The sequence below is a fragment of the Manihot esculenta genome, chromosome 13, assembly GCF_001659605.2.
Source record: "Manihot esculenta cultivar AM560-2 chromosome 13, M.esculenta_v8, whole genome shotgun sequence".
NCBI lineage: Eukaryota > Viridiplantae > Streptophyta > Magnoliopsida > Malpighiales > Euphorbiaceae > Manihot > Manihot esculenta.
The window spans coordinates 32909408-32930778 of record NC_035173.2 but is presented as its reverse complement, the minus strand read 5'-3'; positions in this window follow the sequence as shown (position 1 = coordinate 32930778).

The window sequence follows — 21371 nt, the reverse complement described above, 5'->3', positions numbered from 1 at the left end:
ACGAATATGTTGCATTGCATTGTTATTTGGTGATGTGAGTAAATGCTGAATGATCCAATAGTCTCAGACAGGAAGTCCAGGAGCCTTTGACTACGCCCTGGCAATGATAGCAAAGTCCAGGAGCCTTTGACTACGCCCTGGCAGGTATAGCAAAGTCCAGGAGCCTTTGACTACGCCCTGGCAATGGTAAGTACAGAGGTGTTATATACACATATACATATATGACAGGAAGACCAGGTGCTCGATTCTACGCCCTGGCACAGAGTTACTGGGACTATGTGGTGACAGGTTTACTCTTGATGTGGCTTGTCTGTGATATGGTGCATTCCATGAGATCATATTTTACTGAGATGTTTTACTGTTCTACTCACTGGGCTATAGAGCTCATCCCACTCCCTTAACCCCAGTTTTGCAGGTTCAGTGTACAGTGTACAGGGACAGTCCAGCAGAGTACAGGAAGAGTAAAGAGATCTGTAATAGCTTAGAGTGGACATGTAATATTAAAGAGATGTAATAGTTGTTGCTTGACCTAGTGATGTATGTTTTGTACATGATCTGTATATGTATATATGTTTTCCTGTATGTGAAAACCAGGCTTAACAGGTATGAGTTCACCCATCTAGAGCACGCTCTAGTCAGGGATACAGAGTACAGAGTACATGAGTACAAAGTACAGAGATAGTGCATGCACAGGTTGAGCCTTGGTTCAGAAAAGAGTTTTATTTTCACATAAAATGTATGATCATGTATGAGGTTTACAGGTACACAGAGAGTATAGCAGGCTTGCTACGGGTTCTGGCGGCCTTAAGCCGACCTGAATCCTAGCGCCGGTGACGGTCCTTTTTGGGGTCGTTACAATGTCGTTTTGGGACGAACGCCAGTTTCAGATGTGGTCAGGAGGGGCATATGGCTCGAGATTGTCCAAGAGCAGTCCTGATGGCTCAGTCCCAGCAGACAGCTTCAGGCAATGTAGTGCAGCCAGCAGCTCCAGCCATGACTCAGGCCAGTGGCAGAGGTAGAGGGAGAGGGGCAGCCTGTAATACCCGGCTAGACTCCGGTATCGGGATTCCTACCGTCCGGTGGAAACTCGGATGTCGGAGACCTCTAGAAGGGTAAGAACCATGTTTTTATAAAATGTTTTAATGCGTTTTCTGTTTTAAGCATGAAAGAAAATGAGTTTTTGCATGAAAATAGCTTTGGAGGAAAACTCAGGTTCGGCCGCCGAACCTCAAGTTCGGCCGCCGAACATGCATGCGTTGCGGGTGTGCTTTAGGCCCCGAAGGCATAAGTGAGGGAAGTCCAGGTTTGGCCGCCGAACGTCAAGTTCGGCCGCCGAACATGGCATGCATGCGGAGGCACATTCGGCCCCTGAACGTGGTCTGGCCAGCCACTATAAAAGGGTCCCTTAGCCGAAAACGGGCGAGCTTTTTCCCCATTTTCGGCCAAGGTGAGCTCTCCGCCGTCCCTCACCAATCTTTGATGTTTTTCCTCTAAATCTTTCAAGATTTTCATTTGCTTTAACTTTGTTTTGAAGATTTGAGCTTTTGAGCAATGTTTTGGAGCTTGGAGGTTCAAGAACCCACTCTCTCCCACCTCCGAGTTTTAGGTCATCTCTCTCTCGATCTTTAAGAGGTAAGAGCCGATCTTAAGCTCATTGCATGTTTTAAGTATGTTTTAAGTAGATCTATGGGGGTAGAATGCATGTTTAGGTTATGGTTATGTTTATGGGTATAAATGTATGTTCTTGAGCAATGTGGATGCTTGATGTGTTGTAGATGGGGTTTATGATGGTTTGAGGCCCCTAGCAACATGTATGCTTGTGTTTGTGTGTTGTAGAATAGGTTTGATGCATGTGTGGAAGGTTTGGAGGCAAAATGTGCAAAGGGAGCCAAGTTTCTGCCCTTTGGCAGAAACCAGGTTCGGCAGCCGAAGGAACTTTCGGCCGCCGAACATGGCTGGGGAGGCAGCCTTTCGGCTGCCGAAGCTTGCCCCCGAAAGGAGACTTTCATCTCTGTCTGGCAGTTTCGGCCGCCGAAAGTGCCGCAGAACATGCATGAGTTTCGTCTCTGTCTGGGAGTTTCGGCCGCCGAAGGTGCCGCCGAACCTGCCTGACTTTCGGCTCTGGAGGGACTTTCGGCCGCCGAACCTGCCGCCGAAAGTGCCCTGTCCAGGCCTCCTTTGCATGTTTTTCCATGGTTGTTTCATGATGTTTTAGGGGGTTTTTGGGGAGTAGTTTATAGTTATGTTCAGGTATGTTTGGTCCCTCATTTGAGTCCACCTGTGTAGGTTCGGACCCGAGGAACCGAGGACCCTAGCAGTGAGTTCAGCTACTTCGGTGTTGTCAGAGTCAGCCAGAGGTGAGTGGAATCAAACTTAATCCTTTAAATGTTTTATCATGTTTCATGCATCATGATTATGCAATAGGATGATTGCATTAGTTTTCACGAATATGCCGCATTGCATCGATTGTTGTTGATGTGGGTGAATGTTGGATGACCCAATTAGTCCATGACAGGAAGACCAGGACCCCATTCTACGGCCTGGCACAGAGTAAGGAAAGACCAGGACCCCATTCTACGGCCTGGCACGGTTATGGGACTCGAAGACCAGGAGCCCAGAGGAGGCCCTGGGACAATGGTAAGTAATGTATGTATGACAGGAAGACCAGGACCCCATGCTACGGCCTGGCACAGAGTTAGCTTGGACTAATTGGTGACAAGTTCACCCAACCCTTATGTGAATTGTCTGTGTTATGATGCATTTCATTAAAGCATAGTGTTATTATGTTTTATAGTTCTACTCACTGGGCTTTTAGCTCACCCCTCTCCCTTTACCCCCAGGCTTGCAGGTACAGGATAGAGCAGGAGTCCGGATAGAGTAATGAAGTTTTGTTTATGTAATAGTTAGCAATGGACATGATCAAATTGTAATGTAAAGTCTTAATCAGTATAGTTATGAAATGAGATGATGTTTATGGATGTTAGAAGTGTGCTTGACCATAGATTGTTGTTATACCTTTTAATACATGATCTTAGAGATTTTTATGATGTTTATGTAAACCAACTCAACTTATGTTATGTCACCCATTGGGGGCACTGATGAGATTCCACAGAGGGATCAATGTTATGTTAATGTATATGCACAGGTTGAGTTTGGTTGATCTATATGGAAAGAAAAGTTTTAATTTTTATGCATGTTGTTGATCATGTATGGGATTATACAGGTTTACAGGTTTTATGTCAGGCTTGCTACGAGTCCTGGCGGCCTTAAGCCGATCTGGATCCTAGCGCCGGTAGCGGTCCGATTTTCGGGTCGTTACAGAATGGTATCAGAGCCCTAGGTTCATATGGTCGGACCTAGAGTGTCGGGCTCATAGATGCTATAGAAGGTCAAGCACAATAGGAAAGATCATGTCCACTAGGATAGGATGTGGAGTCCTGTCTTGTATGATGATGTGAAATGCCATGATAATATGCATGTGCATTAATGATATGCTATGATATGCTATGATGTGTGATGCGGGTTCATGTGTGCCCACATGAACCATATTATGCTAATGTTTATGTGTTGTGCACTGTTTTTCAGAAAACAGGATGAGAGGAACTCGTCGATCTGCAAGATTGACTGGAGTACCACCCGAGGATGAGGGCACGAGCGCCCGTCCTCCAGCATTGCCTAGGGCAATGTCTAGTAGGTCTAACCGAGAAAGAGCAGCAAGAGACCCTAGAAGGTCTTTGGATCTGGGTAGAAGCAGATCAGTCAGAGGAACAGTTCAGGGAGGAATGTCTGAGGCCATGGGGGATGATATGGATGTAGAGTAGAGGAGGGATGGCAATTTGGGAGTTAGCATGCCAGAGGAAGGTATGGGAGAGTCCCAAGGAGGCACTCAGGCCTCGGGATTTGTTCAGCCACCCCACTACCCACACTTCTCACAACACCCCGGGTATTCGATGGGAGGTACATCGGATGACCCTAGCTTTACCCCTTATCCCACACAGATGCCATACCCATCTTACTACCCACCATACTCTCAGTACCCAATGTATCCACCTCCACCCTACTATCCAAATCCAGCAAACCCTACCTCAGAACATGTTGCACCACCCCCACCACCTGCAGAACCAGCAGCCCCAGTTGCTCAACCATCTAGACCTAGCTCTGCCAGTGGGAGCAAGGTTAAGATGACTGACTACATGAAATTGGGTGCTCCTCAGTATGAAAAAGGGGATGACCCATTTGTGTATCTCGAAAGGGTTAAAGTGATCACAGAGGAGATTGGGGCTGATGACAGTAGAGCCATTCAGATGGCCGGGTTCACGCTTAAGTGCAAGAAGGCACGGGAGTGGTTCAAGAATTATGTGAACCCGAGAGTGGACAGCATGTCTTGGGAGGAGTTTGCAAACGAGTTTGCAGGATGGGCTTTTCCCGATAGTTCAAGAGAGCTGAAGATGATAGAGTTTGAGCAGTTGAGGCAGACGGAGGAAATGAGTGTAGAGGAGTACACCGACAGATTCTTAGAGCTGTTGCCTTTTGCTGGGCAGAGTCTGGATACAGATTCGAAGAAGTCAATGAGGTATGTCATGAAACTCCATTCCAGGTATTCCTCCTTGATCCAGTCAGTGGACAGGGAGAGCTTCCATGCCATAGTAGATATGGCCAGGAAAATGGAGGCCAGTGCCATCGTTCAGGGGGCAGTTAAGCAGTCAGTGGCACAGTCTTCCGGTTCTAAAACTCCGAGTGGGGGAAGATTAGATCCCTCTACCCTGAGTGCAGCAGCTTCAGGCAGTAAGAGATGGGGTAAGCCCAAGGGTAAGAAGAATAAGTTCTGGAGTAAAGTCAAGTCCAGTCTGGGATTTGGGAGTGGCTCAAGCTCTAGTGCGGATAATGTAGTTTGTGCGAGGTGTGGTAGGCCACACAAGGGAGTATGTCGTTTTGGGACGAACGCCTATTTCAGATGTGGTCAGGAGGGGCATATGGCTCGAGATTGTCTAAGAGCAGTCCCGATGGCTCAGTCCCAGCAGACAGCTTCAGGCAGTGTAGCGCAGCCAGCAGCTCCAGCCATGACTCAGGCCAGTGGCAGAGGTAGAGGGAGAGGGGCAACCTCTTCTTCAGCGGGTTTCAGAGGTGAAGGTCCATCAGCTCTAGCACGGATCTTCACAATGACTCAGCAGGAGGCAGATGCATCTAACACCGTGGTGGCAGGTAACTTAATCATTGGTTGTTCAAATGTGTATGCCTTGATGGACCCTGGTGCATCTCATTCTTTTATCGCTCCGAGAGCCGTGGGGAGGTTGGGTCTGATGACTTCTGGGTTAGAGTGTCCTCTCTGGGTCAGTGGACCCAAGTGTGATCCATCTGTGGCAGAGTCAGTCTGCCAGTGTAGTCATGTGTTTGTTGAGGGAAGATGCTTGTCCGCCGACCTAGTGGTTCTAGATTTGACAGATTTTGACGTCATTCTAGGGATGGACTGGTTATCTACCCATGGTGCTACCTTGGACTGCAGGGACAAGATAGTCAGGTTCAGAGGTCAGGATGGGTCTGAGGTTGTCTTCAGAGGAGACAGGAGGGGTACACCTAGAGGTTTGATATCAGCTCTTCAGGCTCGTAGGTTGCTCAGGAGCGGATGTCAGGGGTATTTGGCTCATGTGAGAGAGCTTAACAGTCAGGTTAGAGAGCCCGCCTTGGTGCCCGTGGTTAGAGAGTTCTTAGATGTGTTCCCAGACGAGCTGCCAGGTTTACCACCTGCTAGGGAGATAGAGTTTGAGATAGAACCGATGCCTGGAACCCGACCGATCTCTATCCCTCCCTACAGGATGGCGCCAGCAGAATTGAAAGAGTTGAAGGAGCAGTTGCAGGAGCTGGTAGACAAGGGCTTCATTCGATCGAGTACCTCACCCTAGGGTGCTCCAATTTTGTTTGTGAGAAAGAAGGATGGATCCCTTAGACTTTGTATCGACTACAGGCAGTTGAACAAAGTCACTACCAAGAACAAATACCCTTTGCCAAGGATCGACGATCTATTCGACCAGCTAGCAGGAGCGGGTTGCTTCTCTAAAATAGATCTGAGATCTGGGTATCATCAGCTGAGGATCAGAGAAGAAGATGTGTCGAAGACAGCTTTCAGGACCAGATATGGGCATTTTGAGTTCCTTGTGATGCCGTTCGGGTTAACCAATGCCCCTGCAGCATTCATGAATCTCATGAACAGAGTGTTTAGCCAGTACCTGGATCACTTCGTTATTGTCTTCATAGATGATATCTTGGTGTATTCCAGGAATGCAGAGGAGCATGCCCATCATCTGAGGTTGGTTCTACAGACCTTGAGGGAACATGGCTTGTATGCCAAGTTCTCCAAGTGTGAGTTCTGGCTAAGGAGCATTTCATTCTTGGGGCATGTGGTGTCAGAAAATGGAATAGAGGTGGACCCCAAGAAAGTAGAAGCTGTGGCTAACTGGCCTAGACCCACTTCAGTGACAGAGATTAGAAGTTTCTTGGGTTTGGCAGGTTACTACAGGAGGTTCGTTCAGGACTTCTCGAAAATAGCAGCTCCTCTGACCAGACTGACTAGGAAGAATCAGAAGTTTATGTGGACCGACCAGTGCGAAGAGAGTTTTGAAGAGCTTAAGAAGAGGTTGACTTCAGCACCAGCGTTAGCTCTGCCATCTAGTGATGAGGACTTCACGATTTTCTGTGATGCATCCCGAGTGGGATTGGGTTGTGTGCTTATGCAGAATGAAAGGGTGATTGCTTATGCTTCTAGGCAGCTAAAGAAGCATGAGTTGAATTACCCCACACATGACCTAGAAATAGCAACAGTAATCTTTGCACTCAAGATGTGGAGGCACTACCTCTATGGGGTAAAATGTGAGATCTTCATAGATCATAAAAGCCTGCAGTACATCCTGAGTCAAAGAGATTTGAATTTGAGACAGAGGAGATGGGTAGAGCTGCTGAGTGACTATGATTGCAAGATCCAGTATCATCCGGGTAAGGCGAATGTTGTGGCAGACGCCCTAAGCCGGAAGTCACTAGGCAGTCTATCCCACATCACGGCAGAGAGGAGACCAGTGGCGAAGGAGTTTTACAAGCTCATTGATGAAGGTCTACAGTTGGAGTTGTCTGGTACAGGTGCTTTAGTGGCCCAGATGAGAGTGACACCTGTGTTTCTGGAGCAAGTGGCTCAGAAACAGCATGAGGACCCAGAGTTAGTGAAGATTGCCAGGACTGTTAGTCAGGCAAAGACAGCGAGTTCAGATTCGACAACAAGGGGATCCTCCGTGATGGGAGTCGTTTATGTGTACTAGATGACATAGGGCTAAAAGGAGACATTATGAGAGAGGCTCATAATGCAAGATACAGCGTTCACCCCGGAGCCACCAAGATGTATCAGGATCTGAAAAAGGTTTATTGGTGGCCAGCTATGAAGAGAGAAGTGGCACAGTTTGTGTCAGCCTGCGAAGTGTGTCAGAGGGTGAAGCTGGAACATCAGAAGCCGGCTGGAATGCTTAACCCGCTGCCTATTCCAGAGTGGAAATGGGAGAACATAGCTATGGACTTCGTAGTGGGGTTACCGGCGACGTCCAACAGATTGGACTCCATATGGGTGATTGTGGACAGACTCACCAAATCTGCTCACTTCATCCCTGTCAGGAGTGGCTATTCTGTGGACAAGTTGGCGCAGGTGTATGTTGATGAGATAGTCAGACTGCATGGGGTTCCTGTTTCCATAGTGTCAGATAGAGGACCCCAGTTCACCTCCAGGTTTTGCCGGAGTCTGCAGGATGCCATGGGTACCAAGTTGGATTTCAGTACTGCCTTCCATCCACAGACAGACGGACAGTCAGAGAGGACCATCCAGACCATAGAGGATATGCTAAGAATGTGTGTGCTGGACTTTGGCGGTTCTTGGAGGCAGCATCTACCTTTGGTGGAGTTTGCCTACAATAACAGCCATCATACTAGCATCGGGATGGCTCCATATGAAGCTTTATATGGAAGGAAGTGCAGGTCACCTGTTTGCTGGGAAGAAGTTGGAGAAAAGGCCTTGGCAGGGCCTGAGTTAGTAGAGATCACCAGCAGGGTGGTACCCTTAATTAGAGAAAGAATCAAGACGGCTGCAAGCAGACAGAAGAGTTATGCAGACATCCGCAGAAGACTAGTAGAGTTTCAGGAGGGGGATCTGGTATTGCTCAAGGTGTCTTCTATGAAAGGAGTGGTTCGGTTCGGGAAGAAGGGTAAGCTGGCTCCGCGGTACATCGGACCCTTTGAAGTCTTGCAAAAGATTGGGAATGTATCGTACAAGCTGGATTTACCTGCTTCAATGGAGAGAATCCATCCGGTTTTCCATGTTTCTATATTGAGAAAGTTCGTGTCAGATCCGGGCAAGGTTCTTAGTGAGCCTGATGTGGAGATCCAAGAGGATCTCACCTATGTTGAGCAGCCAGTACGGATCCTAGACACCCAGATCAGGAAGCTGAGGAACAAGGAAATCCCGATGGTGAAAGTCCTTTGGAACCACCACAATCTGGAAGAGTGCACTTGGGAGACACGGGAGTCTATGCTCCGACAATATCCTCATCTCTTTTAAGGTTAGTCTCTATGTGTTTTATGTGTATGACATGTTGTATGCCTTGCATGTGCTAGTTGAGGAACATTCGGGGACGAATGTTCTTAAGGGGGGGAGAATGTAATACCCGGCTAGACTCCGGTATCGGGATTCCTACCGTCCGGTGGAAACTCGGATGTCGGAGACCTCTAGAAGGGTAAGAACCATATTTTTATAAAATGTTTTAATGCGTTTTATGTCTTAAGCATGAAAGAAAATGAGTTTTTGCATGAAAATAGTTTTGGAGGAAAACTCAGCTTCGGCCGCCGAACCTCAAGTTCGGCCGCCGAACATGGCATGCATGCGGAGGCACATTCGGCCCCCGAACGTGGTCTGGCCAGCCACTATAAAAGGGTCCCTTAGCCGAAAACGGGCGAGCTTTTTCCCATTTTCGGCCAAGGTGAGCTCTCCTCCGTCCCTCACCAATCTTTGATATTTTTCCTCTAAATCTTTCAAGATTTTCATTTGTTTTAACTTTGTTTTGAAGATTTGAGCTTTTGAGCAAAGTTTTGGAGCTTGGAGGTTCAAGAACCCACTCTCTCCCACCTCCGAGTTTTAGGTCGTCTCTCTCTCGATCTTCAAGAGGTAAGAGCCGATCTTAAGCTCATTGCATGTTTTAAGTATGTTTTAAGTAGATCTATGGGGGTAGAATGCATGTTTAGGTTATGGTTATGTTTATGGGTATAAATGTATGTTCTTGAGCAATGTGGATGCTTGATGTGTTGTAGATGGGGTTTATGATGGTTTGAGGCCCCTAGGAACATGTATGCTTGTGTTTGTGTGTTGTAGAATAGGTTTGATGCATGTTTGGAAAGTTTAGAGGCGAAATGTGCAAAGGGAGCCAAGTTTCTGCCCTTTGGCAGAAACCAGGTTCGGCGGCAGAAACCAGGTTCGGCAGCCGAAGGAACTTTCGGCCGCCGAACATGCTTGTGGAGGCAGCCTTCGGCTGCCGAGGCTTGCCCCCGAAAGGAGACTTTCGTCTCTGTCTGATAATTTCGGCCGCCGAAAGTGCCGCCGAACATGCATGAGTTTCGTCTCTGTCTGCGAGTTTCGGCCGCCGAAGGTGCCGCCGAACCTGCCTGACTTTCGGCTCTGGAGGGACTTTCGGCCGCCGAACCTGCCGCCGAAAGTGCCCTGCCAGGCCTCCTTTGCATGTTTTTCCATAGTTGTTTGGTCCCTCATTTGAGTCCACCTGTGTAGGTTCGGACCCGAGGAACCGAGGACCCCAGCAGTGAGTTCAGCTGCTTCGGTGTTGTCAGAGTCAGCCAGAGGTGAGTGGAATCAAACTTAATCCTTTAAATGTTTTATCATGTTTCATGCATCATGATTATGCAATAGGATGATTGCATTAGTTTTCACGAATATGCCGCATTGCATCGATTGTTGTTGATGTGGGTGAATGTTGGATGACCCAATTAGTCCATGACAGGAAGACCAGGACCCCATTCTACGGCCTGGCACAGAGTAAGGAAAGACCAGGACCCCATTCTACGGCCTGGCACGGTTATGGGACTCGAAGACCAGGAGCCCAGAGGAGGCCCTGGGACAATGGTAAGTAATGTATGTATGACAGGAAGACCAGGACCCCATGCTACGGCCTGGCACAGAGTTAGCTTGGACTAATTGGTGACAAGTTCACCCAACCCTTATGTGAATTGTCTGTGTTATGATGCATTTCATTAAAGCATAGTGTTATTATGTTTTATAGTTCTACTCACTGGGCTTTTAGCTCACCCCTCTCCCTTTACCCCCAGGCTTACAGGTACAGGATAGAGAAGGAGTCCGGATAGAGTAATGAAGTTTTGTTTATGTAATAGTTAGCAATGGACATGATCAAATTGTAATGTAAAGTCTTAATCAGTATAGTTATGAAATGAGATGATGTTTATGGATGTTAGAAGTGTGCTTGACCATAGATTGTTGTTATCCCTTTTAATACATGATCTTAGAGATTTTTATGATGTTTATGTAAACCAACTCAACTTATGTTATGCCACCCATTGGGGGCACTGATGAGATTCCACAGAGGGATCAATGTTATGTTAATGTATATGCACAGGTTGAGTTTGGTTGATCTATATGGAAAGAAAAGTTTTAATTTTTATGCATGTTGTTGATCATGTATAGGATTATACAGGTTTACAAGTTTTATGTCAGGCTTGCTACGGGTCCCGGCGGCCTTCAGAGGTGAAGGTCCATCAGCTCCAGCACGGATCTTCACAATGACACAGCAGGAGGCAGATGCATATAACACCGTGGTGGCAGGTAACTTAATCATTGGTTATTCAGATGTGTATGCCTTGATGGACCCTGGTGCATCTCATTCTTTTATCGCTCCGAGAGCCGTGGGGAGGTTGGGTCTGATGACTTCTGGGTTAGAGTGTCCTCTCTGGGTCAGTGGACCCAAGTGTGATCCATCTGTGGCAGAGTCAGTCTACCAGTGTAGTCCTGTGTTTGTTGAGGGAAGATGCTTGTCCGCCGACCTAGTGGTTCTAGATTTGACAGATTTTGACGTCATTCTAGGGATGGACTGGTTATCTACCCATGGTGCTACCTTGGACTGCAGGGACAAGGTAGTCAAGTTCAGAGGTCAGGATGGGTCTGAGGTTGTCTTCAGAGGAGACAGGAGGGGTACACCTAGAGGTCTGATATCTGCTCTTCAGGCTCATAGGTTGCTCAGGAGGGGATGTCAGGGGTATTTGGCTCATGTGAGAGAGCTTAGCAGTCAGGTTAGAGAGCCCGCCTCGGTGCCAGTGGTTAGAGAGTTCTTAGATGTGTTCCCAGACGAGCTGCCAGGTTTACCACCTGCTAGGGAGATAGAGTTCGAGATAGAACTGATGCCTGGAACCCGACCGATCTCTATCCCTCCCTACAGGATGGCGCCAGCAGAATTGAAAGAGTTGAAGGAGCAGTTGCAGGAGCTGGTAGACAAGGGCTTCATCCGACCGAGTACCTCACCCTGGGGTGCTGCAGTTTTGTTTGTGAAAAAGAAGGATGGATCCCTTAGACTTTGTATCGACTACAGGCAGTTGAACAAAGTCACTACCAAGAACAAATACCCTTTGCCAAGGATCGACGATCTATTCGACCAGCTAGCAGGAGCGGGTTACTTCTCTAAAATAGATATGAGATCTGGGTATCATCAGCTGAGGATAAGAGAAGAAGATGTGCCAAAGACAGCTTTCAGGACCAGATATGGGCATTTTGAGTTTCTTGTGATGCCGTTCGGGTTAACCAACGCCCCTGCAGCATTCATGGATCTCATGAACAGAGTGTTTAGCCAGTACCAGGATCACTTCGTTATTGTCTTCATAGATGATATCTTGGTGAAAGTCCCGATGGTGAAAGTCCTGTGGAACCACCACAACTTGGAAGAGTGCACTTGGGAGACACGGGAGTCCATGCTCCAACAATACCCTTATCTTTTCTGAGGTTAGTCCCCTGTGAGTTTTATGTGTTTTATGTGTATGTTATGTTCTATGCCATGCTTTGTGTGCTAGTTGAGGTACATTCGGGAACGAATGTTCTTAAGGGGGGGAGAATGTAATACCCGGCTAGACTCCGGTATCGGAATTCCTACCGTCCGGTGGAATCTCGGATGTCGGAGACCTCTAGAAGGGTAGAATCATGTTTTATAAAAATGTTTTCATGTTTTAATGATTTTAAGTATGAAATTTAATGAGTTTTTGCATGAAAAGTCTTTGGAGGAAAACCCAGGTTCGGCCGCCGAAAGTCCAGTTCGGCCGCCGAACGTGCATGCGTTTTGGAGGCACGTTAGGCCCCCGAAAGCATGAGTGAGGGCAGTCCAGGTTCGGCCGCCGAAAGTCAAGTTCGGCCGCCGAACATTGCATGGATGCGGAGGCACATTCGGCCCCCGAACGTGGCCTGGCCAGCCACCTATAAAAGGGGCACTTAGCCGAAATGGGCGAGCTTTCTCCCATTTTCGGCCACAGCAAGCTTCCGACCTTCCCTTTGTAACTCTTGTGTTCTTCTTCCAAATCTCTTTCATTTTTCTTAAGTTTTAAACTCACATTGTAAGTTTTGAGCTTTTAAACCAAGTTTTGGAGCTTTGGGAACTCAGGAGCTCAATTTCGTGGATCTCCAAGTTTAGGTCGTCTCCCTCTCGATCTTCAAGAGGTAAGAGCCGATCTTAAGCTCCTTATGTGTTTTCATTAAGTTTTATGCAAGATCTATGGGTAGAAATGCATGTTAGGTTATATGTGGAGTTATGGGTTAATCTTGATGTTTTGAACAATGTGTGTTGTTTGGGTGTATTTGAAGTGTTGTAGTTGGGGTATATTGTAACAGCCCGCTTACCGGACCATCACCGGCACTAGGATCCAGATCGGCTTAAGGCCGCCGGGACCCGTAGTAAGCCTACTGTCAACTCTGTGTACCTGATAAATCCCATACATGATCATACTTAAGCTTACAACTGTTACTTACTCTTCTTTTTTTTTTTCTTTTTTTGCTTGACTATCTTTTCTTTTCTTGAAACTTTCCTCATCACCTAAGCCTGGACTATGCATGCTCTGTCTGTATGCACTCGAAGAGTGATACCTGCTATGGTACCATACAGTAACTACAGAGATAGAAAGACTACCATGCACCAAGCCTAGCGCATCATAACAACATTATCTCAATCATAAAATGATCATGTGCAAAGGGATAAACATACACTAGGGCCAAGCACAATTCGATAACTCAATACATAACTTGCTATTACATCATTTCTATACATTACATAAACTCTGTACTGTACATCATTATCATAATAATCATGTCCACTCATCTATACTATTACATATGCTTTTACCCTTGCTATCTCTTTCTCTTTCTCTTCTCTGAGGCCCTGAAAAATGGGGTTAGGGAGAGGGATGAGCTGCTAAAGCCCAGTGAGCGGAATCTATAAAAAATCACATTTAAAACATGCTATCATATGATGCATCACTGCACAAACATTTCACATCTCGGATTAGACATGATCCCAAAACTCCCTCTGTCAGTGCCCGGCCCCCAAAGGAGCTCACACAGGTCTTTCACTAACTACTCATGGTGCCCGACCCTATAAGGGCTCTCACAGGACTCATCCAAGGTAAATGCCCGGCCCCCAAAGGAGCTCACACAGGACATACAATAATGACAGACTTATGGGCTATTGAGATCGCCTCGGTCCAATCCACATATACAAGTAATAATGCAATGCATCAACTTGGTGAATACTAATGCAAAGCATCCTACATAAACATGGCATTAATGATGCATGAATCATGCTAAAACAGTTCTTAACTTTTAAAATAAAGTTCTGTTCCACTCACCTCTGTCAACTGCTGGGCAGTCTCTGTAACTCTAACTCTGTGGGCCTCCTTGGTCTCTCGGGTCCGTACCTACACGGGTGGACTCAAATGAGGACCAAACTTACTTAAACATAACTCTTAATATCTCCCCAAAACCCCTCTAAAACATCATAGGCATGCATGGAAAAATGGGCAAAAGAAGGCTGGACTGGGCACTTTCGGCGGCTGGTTCGGCGGCCAAAACCTCCCTCCAGAGACGAAACTCATGCATGTTCGGCGGCACCTTCGGCGGCCGAAAGCCTCGTCCAGAGACGAAACTCATGCACTTTCGGCGGCCGAACTCCCTCTTTCGGCGGCCGAAAGTCTCTTTCTCACCCAAAAGCCTAGCTTTCGGGGGCAAGGTTTGGCAGCCGAAACTGCCTCCACAAGGGGTTCGGCGGCCGAACCTTGCTTTAGCGGCCGAACTTGGATTCTCCAGAAAGGCAGAATCCGAGCACAACTCATGCTCTCAGCCTCCAAAATCCTATCAAACACCCATAACATGCATACCAACACTTCTCAACTCACAAAGAACATAACTCATGCATATAGAGGCCTAAAAACTAGCTCAAGCCTAAAAAACAACAACAAAACTCATAGAAACTCATATGATCAACATATGCTCAAACTCATGTTTATACCCCCAAAACATGCCATAACTTAAAACTTGCTTGAAACATAAGGGGAGGTGAGGATCCATGCTTACCTCTTGAAGAACTAGAGGATTGATGATCCAAGCTTGGAGATAGGGAAAAACTCACTCAAAATCTCCAAGTGCTCAACTTTGCTTCCTTTTGCTCAAAACTCTAAAACAAAACTCAAATCAAGTTAAAACATGCAAGATTTGAGGAAAACATGAGAAATCACACCAAGGAGAGCTTGAACCTACCTTTGACCCAAAAACAGAGTGTTTAACACTCAAGTCTCGGGCAAAGGGGCTTTTGTGGTGGCCAACCGACTCTTCCTTCGGCGGCCTAACGTGCATGCGAAACCATGCAACTTTCGGCGGCCGAACTTCACCTTCGGCGGCCGAACCTGGCTTTTGTCCCCTTGGCCTTTTCATTTCAAAACTCAATTTTCTTAACTCAAAACATGCAAACATGATAAAAACACTTAAAAAACATCTTAAAAACCTTTCTTATACCCTTAGGGCAAGCTCCGACATCCTCGAATCCCGACTTCCAACGGAAAATCCGCCGGAACGTAGGAATTCCGATACCGGGGTCTAGCCGGGTATTACATTCTCCCCCCCTTAAGAACATTCGTCCCCGAATGTTCCTCTCTAACTCAAAACAAAGTACAAATAGAACAGAACAGAAAGCACATAAAGAACAAAAGAAGCTAACACTCACCTCAAAAGAGATGGGGGTACTGTTGGAGCATAGACTCCCGTGTCTCCCAGGTGCACTCTTCGATGTTATGGTGGTTCCAGAGGACTTTCACCATCGGGATCTCCTTGTTCCTTAGCTTTCTGATCTGGGTGTCAATGATCCGCACTGGTTGTTCTACATACGTGAGATCACCTAGGATCTCCACATCTGGTTCACTGAGAACCTTACTCGGATCTGACACAAACTTCCTTAGCATCGAAACATGGAAGACTGGATGGATTCTTTCCATAGACATAGGCAAATCAAGCTTATACGACACATTTCCGACCTTCTGCAAAATCTCAAAAGGTCCAATGTACCGCGGAGCCAGCTTACCTTTCCTCCCAAAACGAACCACCCCTTTCATTGGAGACACCTTCAACAAGACTAGATCCCCCTCCTCAAACTCTATGTGCTTTCTGCGAGCGTCTGCATAGCTCTTCTGCCGACTAACCGCAGTCTTGAGCCTCTCTCTGATGATGGGCACCACCCTGTTCGTGATCTCTACTAACTCAGGCCCTGCTAGGGACCTTTCTCCAACCTCTTCCCAACAAACTGGTGACCTGCACTTCCTCCCATACAGAGCTTCATATGGGGCCATCCCTATGCTAGCATGATGGCTATTGTTGTAGGCAAACTCCACTAAGGGTAGATGCTGCCTCCAAGATCCGCCAAAATCTAGCACACACATTCGAAGCATATCTTCTATGGTCTGGATGGTCCTCTCTGACTGTCCGTCAGTCTGTGGATGGAAAGCAGTGCTGAAGTCTAATCTTGTGCCCATAGCCTCTTGCAGACTTCGCCAAAACCTGGAGGTAAACTGGGGTCCTCTGTCAGACACTATAGAAACAGGAGCCCCATGCAACCTCACAACTTCCTCAAGATACACCTGCGCTAGCTTGTCCACAGAGTAGCCACTCCTGACAGGAATGAAGTGAGCCGATTTTGTCAGTCGATCCACAATCACCCATATGGAGTCTAGTCTGTTGGACGTCGCCGGTAACCCCACTACAAAATCCATGGCTATGTTCTCCCATTTCCATTCTGGAATCGGTAGTGGGTTAAGCATTCCGGCCGGCTTCTGGTGCTCTAGCTTCACCCTTTGACATATCTCGCAGGCTGACACAAACTGTGCCACTTCTCGCTTCATTGCTGGCCACCAATACACTCTCTTCAGATCTTGATACATCTTGGTGGCTCCAGGGTGAATGCTATATCTCGCATTATGCGCTTCTCTCATAATGTCTCCTTTCAAACTGATGTCGTCTGGTACACATAATCTATGCCCGTAGCGGAGAATCCCTTGGTCATCGAATCTGAACTCTTCGCTCTTGCCTGACTGAACAGTCCTGGCAATCTTGACCAACACTGGATCCTCATGTTGTTTCTGAGCCACCTGCTCCAGAAACACGGGTGTAACTCTCATCTGTGCAATCAAAGCACCTGTACCAGTTACCTCTAACCGTAGCCCTTCCTCAACTAACTTGTAGAAGTCCTTCACCACCGGCCTCCTCTCTGCTATAATGTGAGATAAACTACCTAGTGATTTCCGGCTTAAGGCATCGGCTACAACATTTGCCTTTCCCGGATGATACTGGATTCTGCAATCATAATCACTAAGCAATTCCACCCACCGTCTCTGCCTCAAGTTTAACTCTCTCTGACTCAGGATGTGCTGTAGGCTCTTATGATCTGTAAAGATCTCACATTTCACCCCATAGAGGTAATGCCTCCACATCTTGAGTGCAAAGATAACAGCTGCCATCTCAAGATCGTGTGTTGGATAGTTCAGCTCGTGCTTCTTCAGCTGTCTAGAAGCATAAGCTATTACTCTGTCATTCTGCATTAACACACAACCTAATCCCACTCGGGACGCATCACAGAACACTGTGAAGTCTTCATCACTAGTAGGCAGAGCTAACACCGGTGCTGAAGTTAATCTTCTCTTTAGCTCTTCGAAACTCTCTTCACATTGGTCAGACCATGTGAATCTTTGGTTCTTTCTGGTTAATCTGGTCATAGGAGCCGCTATCTTAGAGAAGTCCTGAACGAACCTCCTGTAGTAGCCTGCCAAACCCAAGAAACTCTTGACCTCTGTCACTGTGGTGGGTCTAGGCCAATTGGCTACAGCTTCTATCTTCTTGGGGTCCACTGCTATACCTTGATCTGACACTACATGCCCCAAGAATGAAATGCTCCTTAGCCAGAACTCACACTTGGAGAACTTGGCATATAAACCATGCTCTCTCAAGGTCTGCAGGACTATCCTCAAATGATGGGCATGCTCCTCTGCATTCCTGGAATACACCAAGATATCATCTATGAAGACAATAACAAAGTGATCCAGGTACTCTCTGAAAACTCGGTTCATGAGATCCATGAATGCTGCAGGGGCGTTAGTTAACCCGAACGGCATCACTAAGAACTCATAATGCCCATATCTGGTCCTGAAAGCTGTCTTAGGTACATCCTCTTCCCTGATTCTCAGCTGATGATAGCCCGATCTCAGATCTATCTTAGAAAAACAACCTGCTCCTGCTAGCTGGTCGAATAGATCATCGATCCTGGGAAGGGGATACTTATTCTTGGTAGTGACTTTGTTCAACTGCCTGTAGTCGATACAAAGTCTAAGGGATCCATCCTTCTTCTTGACAAACAACACTGGAGCACCCCAGGGTGAGGTACTCGGACGGATGAAACCCTTGTCTACCAACTCCTGTAGCTGCTCTTTCAACTCCTTAAGCTCTGCTGGTGCCATCCTGTAGGGAGGAATAGAGATCGGTCTGGTACCAGGCACTAACTCTATCTCGAACTCTATTTCCCTATCAGGTGGTAGTCCTGGAAGCTCATCTGGAAACACATCTGGGAACTCTCTGACTACGGGCACTGAACTGGGGTCCCTAACCTGACTGTCTAGCTCTCTCACATGAGCTAGATACCCCTGACATCCCCTCCGGAGCAACCTACGAGCCTGTAGGGCTGATATCAGACCTCTAGGCGTGCCCCTCCTGTCTCCTCTGAAGACAAACTCAGATCCATCCTCATCTCTGAACTTAACTACCTTGTCTCTGCAGTCCAAGGTAGCACCATATGCAGATAGCCAATCCATCCCTAGAATGACGTCAAAATCTGTCAACTCTAGAACCACAAGGTCAGCTGGAAGGCATCTACCATCTATAAACACTGGACTATGTCGACAGACTGTCTCTGCCAACGATGGATCACACTTAGGGCCACTGACCCATAGGGGACACTCTAACCCAGACGTCATCAAACCCACTCTCTCTATGGCTCTGGGAGCAACAAAGGAATGCGAAGCACCAGGGTCTAACAAAGCATACACCTCAGAACACCCAATGAGGAGATTACCTGACACCACGGTGTTAGAAGTGTTTGCCTATTGCTGTGTCATCGTGAAAATCCGCGCCGGAGCTGACGGACCTCCACCTCGGGGACCCGCAGATGAAGAGGCTGACCCTCTCCCTCTGCCTCTGCCCTGTGTCATAACTGAAACTGGTGGCTGTGGCATGCTAGCTGGAGCTGTCTGCTGGGATGGTGCCGTGAAAGATGCCTGAGGGCACTCACGAGCCATGTGTCCCTCCTGGCCACACCTGTAACATCCTGTAATCCCAAAGCGACAAACTCCTCTGTGCGCTTTACCGCACCTACTACACACTGGAACCTCTGAACCTGAACTCATGCCACTGCCCAATCCCAGACCTGCTTTAATCTTGTTCCAGAACTTATTCTTCCTCGACTTCTGCGTGGAAACACTCCACTTCTTACCACTGGAAGTTGCTGCACCCTGTGAAGAGGGATCGGACTTACCCCTACCTGGGGTCTTAGAACCTGAAGACTGTGCCGGCTGCTGTTTCACTGTACCCTGTATAATGGCACTAGCCTCCATCCTCCGTGCTAAATCCACCACGGTGTGGAAACTCTCCCTCTCGGCTGCATGGATCAAGGAGGAATACCTGGAATGCAGTTTCATCGCATACCTCCTAGCCTTTTTCTGTTCCGTATCATAGGCCTGTCCTGCATACCGCAGCAACTCCAGAAACCTGTCAGTAAACTCATCAATACTCATATCCTCTGTCTGCTTGAGCTGCTCAAACTCTATCATCTTTAGCTCTTTCGAACTATCTGGGAATGCCCATCCGGCAAACTCATTAGCAAACTCCTCCCAAGACATGTTATCCAACCTGGGGTCCACATAGACGCCAAACCATTTCTTCGCCTTCTTACATTTTAAAGTGAACCCTGCCATCTGAATGGCTCTGGTATCATCTGCCCCTAACTCATCTGCTATCATCTTGACTGCTTTAATGTACTCAAACGGATCATCTCCTGATTGGTACTTAGGAGCATCTAACTTTAGGTAATCAGTCATCTTTACCTTGCTCCTCACAGATGGGCCAGGTTGAGGTGCTTGGATAACTGGGGCTTCTGGTTGTACCACTGGTGGTGGTGGGGGAGGTGCAGAACTTTCTGGTGTAGAGTATGCTGGACTGGGGTAAAAAGGTGAGGGTGGATACATGGGATATGGTGGATATGGGGGGTAATACGGTGGATAAGGCATATATGTGGGATATGGGTGAAAACTAGGATAATCCGATGTACCTCCCATCGAATATCCTGGGCCCTGTGGGTAGGGCTGATAGTGGGGTGGATAACCATACCCCGAGGCCTGACCGCCTCCCTGTGATGATCCCACATCCTCCTCTGTAGTGCCAACACCTAACCCTCCATCCCTTCTTGGATCCACATCCATCTCTTCCCTTGTATCACTCGATCTTCTTCTCTGTTCTGTCTCCCTCCTGCTTTCATCAAACGACCTTCTAGGGTCCCTTGATGATCTTTCTCTGCCTGCCCTTTGGGACATAGCTCTTGGCAAAGCAGGGGGACGCCCTTCCATACCCTCATTCTCGGGCGGAGCTCCAGTCAATCTAGCTGATCGACGGGTTCCTCTCATTTTAGCTTCTGAACACATAACATAAACTTTAGCATCATATGATCCATGTAAAAACATGAACCCTCAACTCATAGCATAGCATATCATAGCAAGCATTAAATGCACATGCATAAAATCATGGCATTACACATCAAGACAGGACTCAACATCCTATCCTAGTGGACATGATCTTCCTATTGTGCTTGCCCTCTAAAACAACCTCTTTCCGATGTGCGATATCTCTAATCCCTGAGCATCTTAGCTCAGCACACCGTACTCTAGAGGCCCTATGCTCTGATACCAATCTGTAACAGCCCGCTTACCGGACCATCACCGGCACTAGGATCCAGATCGGCTTAAGGCCGCCGGGACCCGTAGTAAGCCTACTGTCAACTCTGTGTACCTGATAAATCCCATACATGATCATACTTAAGCTTACAACTGTTACTTACTCTTCTTTTTTTTTTTCTTTTTTTGCTTGACTATCTTTTCTTTTCTTGAAACTTTCCTCATCACCTAAGCCTGGACTATGCATGCTCTGTCTGTATGCACTCGAAGAGTGATACCTGCTATGGTACCATACAGTAACTACAGAGATAGAAAGACTACCATGCACCAAGCCTAGCGCATCATAACAACATTATCTCAATCATAAAATGATCATGTGCAAAGGGATAAACATACACTAGGGCCAAGCACAATTCGATAACTCAATACATAACTTGCTATTACATCATTTCTATACATTACATAAACTCTGTACTGTACATCATTATCATAATAATCATGTCCACTCATCTATACTATTACATATGCTTTTACCCTTGCTATCTCTTTCTCTTTCTCTTCTCTGAGGCCCTGAAAAATGGGGTTAGGGAGAGGGATGAGCTGCTAAAGCCCAGTGAGCGGAATCTATAAAAAATCACATTTAAAACATGCTATCATATGATGCATCACTGCACAAACATTTCACATCTCGGATTAGACATGATCCCAAAACTCCCTCTGTCAGTGCCCGGCCCCCAAAGGAGCTCACACAGGTCTTTCACTAACTACTCATGGTGCCCGACCCTATAAGGGCTCTCACAGGACTCATCCAAGGTAAATGC